The sequence below is a fragment of the Momordica charantia genome (genome assembly GCF_013281855.1).
Source record: "Momordica charantia cultivar OHB3-1 chromosome 7 unlocalized genomic scaffold, Mcharantia_2.0 BLBB01000007.1, whole genome shotgun sequence".
In the NCBI taxonomy this organism is placed as follows: domain Eukaryota; kingdom Viridiplantae; phylum Streptophyta; class Magnoliopsida; order Cucurbitales; family Cucurbitaceae; genus Momordica; species Momordica charantia.
In genome coordinates this window covers 13,364,696-13,373,848 of record NW_028275165.1, presented here as the reverse complement: position 1 = coordinate 13,373,848, position 9,153 = coordinate 13,364,696, and positions in this window count along the sequence as shown.

Genomic DNA, 9,153 nt, shown 5'->3' with positions numbered 1-9,153 from the left:
GACAACTATATAAAATGAAAAAAAAAAGTTAGAAATTGATACTAAGAACAAAAAAAAAAGATTTTTCTTGGATCATTTGGAAAAAAAAATCGTCCATATACGAATTAATTATTTATTACATGTAATTTTAATTAAATTGATTTACTTATTTATAATTAAAATTAAAATTAATTAATTTCCTCATTTATTTAACATATTTAATTAAAAAATTAATGCATTTTAGAAGAGAGAATAATGACAAAATATATACTGTAGCAACTTGGGGAGTATGGATAAAATACTACAGCAACTTGAGGAATAGAACAATATTTATTGTAGCAAACCTAAGGGGTGAAATAGTATTTTACTGTAGCAAACTCGGGTTTATAAAACTATGAAGGAAACGTGGGTTTGTCTTCACAAACCCTACTCCCCGTTTTGAAAATGGGGAACCAAACATCCCGTTAGGGATTTAGTTTTGACTTTGAAACAAAATTTGTGGGCTGTGTAATGTGGGAGGAGGTAAAATGGAGAATTGACATATTGACAAACTCCATGAAATAACGGTGGGGCGGATGTGGGTGGGGTAAATACGAAAATTGATCACTGCATAATTTTCATATGACAAGTGGCTAACCATTATTGAAAATTATAAAACTTATGCCATTTTTCATTATGGTGCCGTGAATTTAGCCATTACTCAGGATTTCCCTTAAATAAATTATACATGAAGTCCAAAAGAAGGTTACAAAACCAATCACATGAAAACACTACTTTAATGCTGAAACCCTAAATAACCCCTAAATTGAAGCTCTCATGTTTGGTGTCTTCATGTTCCTTTGATGCTTTTTTCTCCACTTGTTCTCCTTCATCGTAAAGCTTGATAGTTCACATGTTGAAGTTGAGATTCCCTTCTTCATGCTTTCTCGTGACATGATCTTCATTTCTTGAAGTATATATATCACCTCACATGCGAAGTACATTACACGACTCTATTTCTTGATAAGCTTAACATACCTATTGTGTGTCTAACTTAAGCATTCCAATATTTTGTTGTTAACGCTACAAGAATTAAAAGCTTTCTTGACACTTTTTTCCGATGCATGAAAAGTTATTGGGCAAAACCCTTTTTCCTAATGAAAATCAAATCATCGGGAAAGGTCTACCCCTCCTGATATTTTCCAAAAAACGTCGGGAGAAGTGGACCTATCCCGACAATTTTTAAAAAGCGTGTCTGATAGTGCACTACGTGAGCTACATTTCACAAGATTTATATGTGAATTAATTGTCAGTTTTCTTGTAGTCTATAATACATTTATGCACATAAGACATATATTGCAGGAATTAATAATTGAGAGGAAATATAACATAAATGTATCAAATTAAGAGAAAAATCATAGCTTGAGCGAATAGGAAGACATCACAATACTTAATCAAGTCCAAAAACTCGAGCAGACAGCACCACAACGCTGGCCCAAAGCATTGGCTGGCCCAAAGAGCAGCGACGCTCCCAAGTTTTAATTTCACATTTTTTAAATAGTGTAGCACCATTGTGTTGCGTGCTCACAATCGAGGTGAATACCAGTTGAAGTGTACACTATATTCGTCAGTTGTAATACAAACGAGGTTGAATCCACAAGGACTCAGTGTAAAAATTCAAGATTATGTTCAAGAATACCAAATATTGCAAGGAAATAAAATGGTAATAAGTTATACTTAAACTATAAATGTTTTATAAAAGTAACTAAAAATGTAGTTTTCCCACTTATCATGACGTATTAAAATTGTGACGAAAAGCCTCACATCTTCCTGACGTTTCTTAAATGTCATCATAAGTTTATATTTCCAACTTTTCATGTTGTTTTTTAAATGTCACGAAAAAACTGAAAAATCCAGTGTTCCTGCCAATAAATGGGTCTTATAATTTCGTGACGATTCTTAAATGTCACGAAAAACGTATTTACTTTTGACTTTTTTGCGATGGTTAGAAAAGTGTCACGAAAAGTAAAAAATTTGGAACACTCCGTCATTTCCCCCCAAAAACACGCCTCACCCTTTCGTGATGTTTTTTAAATGTCATGAAAAATCAACTTTTTGCCTAACTTTTTGTGACGGTTAAAAAACGTCACAAAAGGTCAAAAATCCCGAAATCTCCGTTTTTTTCTGCCAAAAATGCAGTTTTTACCTTTTGTGACATTTTTTAATAATTTTCAACAGTATCTTACTATTCATGAGCGTCACACAAACTCAAAATTCTAGTAGTGAATTAAGACTACTTTTACAGAGAACCCCAAATATATAAAAGCAATGGTACCAAGCCCACATGTGGCTAATCTCAAGTCCTGAAATTATCTCAAATAATAATGTCATGATGAGTTAAGATTAATAAATTATCTCAAACAATAATGTCATGATGAGTTAAGATTAATAAAGAATCCTCCCAGCCCAAAGAAAGAAGATTATAAATTGAAGATGGGACAAATGAATGCTCTCCTCAACTACATAGAAACCCTTAATTAGACATTTTCAACACCAATTAAGACATTCTTGATAAGAAATGCAAATGGAAAGCGAGTTCTACCGAAAAGGGGAAGATCTGCTATTTTGTAGTCGAATTAGAAAGTGTGTTTCATCATCTTTTGTCTTTGGTTCTATTATCCAATTAGGTTGATCTACGAACAAGGTCAAAACATTATCTAACTAGTCTAAGATTTTCTTAAAATATTATTCTTTGTAAAAACATTTCCTCTCATACAAATTGTTTTCTTCGGGTTGACAAGCCGCAACTTCTTAGGAGGTGTTTGGAGCAAGGAGTTGTTAAGTCTGGACTTCTTTAATCTGGAGTTGTTTAACATGAGGAGTAAATTTGAGGAGTTAATAAATCTGGAGTTGTTTAATATATGTTTGGATTGCAGAGTTGTTAAACTTGGATTTCTGAAGTATCAGGCACGGATTTAATAAGTATGGAGTTGTGTAAATTGAATTTTTTTTGCTGATTTTTTTGCTACAAGTTTACTATATTGTACCATTATAGCTAGATTCCAATGATTTTTTAAAATTCATCAATTATAAAATTGAGATTTTTTATAAGATAATTTGTCTTTTTTTTAATATTTCATAGGAAAAACGCAACACTTTATTTAATATTTTAAAAGAAAAAGACAAATAAATCAAAAAAGTATATACATATATATTATTTGATTGTGCCTAATATAAAAATTAAACACTTTATTTAATATAATTAACTTAAATTAAATATCATTTATTTTACTATTTTTATTTAAATAATTATTAACATATATATTTTTGTTACTTTTTGAATATTACTAATTTTAAAATTAAGTATATTATTTTACTTTAATATTTGTTAGCTTAATATTATATATAATATGAATCCAAAATAAACTACTATTCCTATTTTAAAATCACATTTTAAAATTATATAATTTTGTAACTAATTATTTAAATATGGATAAAATATGACAATAATTAAAATAACATAACTTTTTTTTATAAAGAAATTTAATTATTTAAGTTTACCATTTTCAAAATTTATTGTATATCAAGACATAAATATAGGGAAATAAAACTGAGTTATAATTCATATAAATATATTTTTTTAATTAAAGAAAATTGTAAATATTCATATTTATAAAAAACAATGGTATATATCTATAGATTTATAATTAGGAGGGTATGAAAAGTTGAAATCGAAACAATTTATTTGTAAAGAAAAATTGAAACAATTAAATAAATATGGTAAATGATCAATAATAAAAATAAGAGATGAAAAAGTAATGAAAAGTAGTAAAAAATAGATGGATAGAGAGAGAAATGAGTGGAGATGGAGAAAAGAAAATAGATGTGAAAAGTGTAGGGTCCACTTGGAAGAAACAGATAAAATATGAAGGGAAATAACCTAGGGAGTTGAATAGTGTTTTGGGGAGTTGAATAGTACTCCATGTTTTTAAAACCATCTCCCTAAACAAGGATTAAGAAAATCCTCCAACTCCTCTCAAAGTCCTTGTCCCAAACAATCTCCTAAGTATTAATTTAACTCCTCAAGAGAAAATGTGGCGTCCAAATGAATTAAAGCAGTGAAATTAAGAAGAAAATGAATCAAATATAAAAGACCCATATGACATAAATACATAAACCCAAATACTAACCGAGAGATCTCATCAATATGATCATGATGGTCTTGACTAATATATTTTTCTGCATTCTGGCGTGGCGACTCCAAAAAAATACGAATACAGGGAAATCGTAATTTGAGCATGAGCATTGTGAAAGAAACCTTTCAATTTGTCGAAATTGACAAATGACAATGTACGTTGCCTTTGTTTTTTTTTTCTCTTCTTTTTCTTGACTCGGGGAACCAATAATATTAAACAATAAAAAGAAACTTATAATTTCGGGCTTGTGAAAAAGATGGTTCAACAATCCAAGATTGTTCAACTTCTCTGTTCTACAAAATAATGATAGAAAAAGAATGTCAACAATGCACGAGTACCCGTCGGACCTTCTCTGTAAAGCATCATTGATAATATTTATAAAAAAACAAGTACACATGTCTAAAATAGATTCATTTCAAGAAGTCCATTCTTATACGGATTGAGTAGACATATCTTATACGAATCCTTGTCACTCTAGTGGATCACGCGTGTCATCCTTTCATTCACCTATAAAAAAACAAAAACAAAATATTATTTGTACACCTTTATTTTTATATTCACATTAAAAAAAATAAACAAAATTAGCATTTGATTCATAGAAACACAATTAAACTAAAAAAAAAGTTGCTTACATATTTCTACTAAAAACATTTTTCTTACCTATCAAATATGTTTGAGTTGAATATAGATTATTGTCTTAGCAAGTGTACTATCAACAAAAGGGAGATACAATTCTTCCAAGCTTCACAGACTTATGGTCATGGTACATCACAAGCACAAACAAATACAACAACAATGAAGTAAAAAAAATGGAAGGACAATACCAAAATAAATAAGAATAAAAAGTGATATAAAGTGTAAAATACCTTCAAAAGAATATCTTTGTATGTTACGTTGGTGTAGATAAGGTTTACCTTAGTCTCATCCTTTGGGTTTTTAATATAGCACGAGCAAGCTAAAACAAAAATAAGAATGAGATAGCTTCCTCTATTGTTTTCCAACTTCACCAGAGAAAAACAGTACAACATAAGAAAGCAAATGTTTTTAAATAATAATAATAATAAAGACAAACATTTCACAAGAAAATTTATTTCTTTGATATACTTTGGTAAATAGGTGTTTTGCCAGAGCCTCAAGCAAGCATCCGACCAACTACTCTAATTTGACTAGGTTGATACTTAAAAATATCCCTACAATGGTACATAAATTGCTAAAATAGGCACCATTCAAAGCATTCAATTCTATAAAAATGAACAAGTTATTAAAGTACAATGCGATAAGTTTCTTAATCGGTCCTGGGAATGTTAAGTTTCTCAACTATTGGGAGGTGTTTCTTTGTGTTCTAGAGATGGTAGAGCACGATCACCTTTTCCAAGAGTTAGTAAAGTGTGGTTGAAGGATGTTTGAAAATCAAAATGTCCAATATCAACTACAACTTTCCTCCAAATGTGAGAAAAATTCTTAATATCACTCATAAAACAAATTGAATAAAGTAATGTAACACAAAATGATCAAACACACATGTCAAAGCTAAACCCAAAAACAAAAACAAAAAAATCTTCAAGTTCCATAATACCATATGCAATTTACAATTTTTTATTGCAACCCATATGTTAGCATCCGTTCAAACTATTCCCTTTAGTAGCTTTTTCTTTCATTCAAACAGAGATCGTTCTCACCTTGAGTAGAAAAAGTAGACTAAGAAAAGGAACCAAACAAATATCTAACTGAAACATATGAAGGTGGCAAGCTTGTAATTAAAATAATACAACATAGTCTTACCAAACTATAACTTCATTCTTCAACTAAAAATTTATATATCAAACCAAGTCTTACCAAACTATTAACATATATTGTCTCCACTGAAGCTTTGGTTAAGCTCAAGTCTCTTACCAAACCACCAACATGCACACTCTATCCTACCTACACACAATATTTATTTGGAGCGACCAACATCATCTTTTAAGAATCTCTAAAAATAAAAGGATTTGGAGTAGCCACCAACCATGTTGAAGGTGTGATTGGTCACCCCAATTAGAATATAATAAAGAAAATTGATTTGCGTAAATTAGATTGATGTTAACACCCAAAAACACCTGAGAAAACGGTTACCAGTATTTTATTTTTCATTATCCATTTCATAAAACTATTGAAGGTCCACAAAGGTTTATTTCATTTTATTTTTAAATGTCCCATCCAAATTTTAGAAATAAAATATGAATTAATTACTATAGGTGACATAAATGTCATTAAAAGTATTGGAATTTGTTTTTAGGAGAAATTTCATGTATTTAAGAAATTTAATGAATTCCAAAAAGAGAACACTACTCAATCTCCCTTTTGTTTTTTTAGAAAAATTGTGAGTAGTTTTTGAAACTCATTTTAATTGTTTTATGAAAAAAAGTTTAAAATTATTAAAATTCATTTTAAAAGGAAAATTTCATGTATTTATGGAATTTATAAAAAGATCATAAAGAGAACACTACTTTATTCTAAAAAACTTTCATGTCTTTGTGAGTTTTAGAAAAATTCCCAAAATGAACACTACTAGTTCTCAAATTTCGTCATATCCCTTATACCTCATCATACGACTCAAATATTCTTGATTAACATAGCTTGCATCACAAAGAGCCTTAAAAAGTATTTCCATAGGTATTGTTATCTCATAAACTTTCTCTCTACATTCTTCAAAATGATGGTCAATAGCATTCACCTTCGGATTCTCATGATTAGGTAATGGATTATTATTGATATTTGGATTTTCCCCTGCGTTTTTGAAGCTTAACCAACAAGCATCAATCAAAGTTTGAACCTTAATTTTCAAGGCGAAGCAATTCTCTGTGGGATGCCCGATTTCTCGTGCATGATAGTAACATCTAGCATGTGGATCATACCATTTTGGATAAAGAGGTTGTATAGGATCCATAGGGATAGGAGCCAACTGTCGATTTTGGATTAATTAAGGTAGAAGCTCCGTATAAGTTATGGGAATCGGGTCGAAATGCTAGGAGTTTTGGTTAACCTTAACACTCATTTGGCCTTGCACAAGAGGTCTCGTTGAGTGTGAGTTCTGTTGTGGATTTGCTTGTCTAGAAGTTCCAGAGAATGTGTGAGTTAGTGAATAATTGTTCCATGAGAAGCATTATTTATATAGAATGGAGCTTTCTGTTGATATTCTTTTTGGTCGAATTTTGGTTTATGCTTCCAGGAATTAGAAAAACTAATTGCCTGAACCTCCCATTTTTCTTCTTTGATGCTACTCCTTTCTTCCCCATAACAGATTCAGCTGTAGTGTTTGTTATCCTACCATGCTTGATTTCATACTCAGTACTTTCACCAATAACAATGATATCAGAAAAATTGGTTGCCGCATTACCAATCATGCGATCATAAAAGGGAGATCGTAAAGTATTCATGAATATAACAGACATTTCTTTGTCTGTCAAAGGTGGTTGGATCTCAGCAGCCATATCTCTCCACCGTTGACCATATTCCTTGAAACTCTCTAAACTTTTTTTCTCCATTCTCCGCAAACCAAGGCGATCAGGTGCCATATCAATATTGTGTCTGTATTGTTTCAAAAATGCATATGCTAAATCTTTCTAAATGTGAATGTGTGCACTGTCCAATTGTATGTACCACCGAGCATCTACTCTAGTTAGACAATCTTGAAAGTAATGGATTAATAGTTTGTCATTCTGGATGTGTGCAGCCATTTTTCTACAATACACTATAAGGTGGCTCCTCGAACATGTTGATCCATCATATTTCTCAATCTCAGGGACTTTGAACTTTGTTGGTATTGTGAGACCTAACACTAAACATAAGGGATTTGTACAAGATGGTCTATTTAGGAATCATAATTACGTAAAAGGATAGAAAAGTATAGAATTTACACTTTCGTCGTGAAACAATCCCTAATTAAATGGTACCCATAACATAAATTACTAATATATCCAGAAGATCCATCCCAATATTAAATAATTATTAAAATATAGAATTTGTAAATTGGGAGGAAATCCCTTAAATTATGCTAATTACACTTTCCAAAACTGAAAAATCTCAAAACCCCTAAATTTTCGAAACCTCCTTCTTCTCCCTCGATTTTCTTTCCTTCATCCGACCGACGGGCTTCCTTCCTCTGAAACCTCCGTTCATCTTCTCTGACATTCGGCGCTGTCTCCCTTCTTCTCCGACAGCAACGATTTTCTTTGTCACAGAGCATTCCATCTTCGAAGGTTTCTATTCTCGATTAGTTTTTGCTATATTTAGGTTTCAATTTTAGACATATTCGAGGTTCATTTCTTGTTCTCCAGTTCTATTGCTTTCGCCGAAGATTAGTTTGCATATACGAGTATATATTTCTGATCTCGTTTGTTTAACATATTGTATATGTGCGGAGATATAATATAGTGTTTAGAGTAGGATATATATTATAACTCAAGTTTTATATATCCGGATATATATTGATGGTGGTTTAAAACTAAGAATCTATTGGGTATGTGGCGATTTTGTAGATTTTCTTTATGGGTTTTGGATTTTTCGTGATGGGTTGGAGGTATAAGGTTGGTTTGTTCCTCATAGTGACTATTGTGATTATACGGATAACATCAGCAGAAGTGACCCAGGTTTGTAGTTTAAGTGGAAGATCTTGAGTTATCTACGGCTTCGTTTGTGAACTTCCTTTTTGGGAGTGTGTTGCATTATTAGTTTGCTGTGTTGTTGGGATTTGCAATGGTGGGCAGGTTTTATATGTGCATTTTGTATACGCTTTCTTAATAAACTCAGTGGTTCCAATGCATGCAAAGACATCAAGATAATCAGAACTACCTACCAATCCTAATTGTTTCATTATCTCTTTCATCAAATTGGCATATGACATTTCTTCATATATAATTAGTTTTGACACTTTATATTCCACGTAATTATCTCTGTCGTTCCAAAATCCACTATGAAACATGCGCACGCGGTAATAAAAGTGCTACCTACATAAAATTTA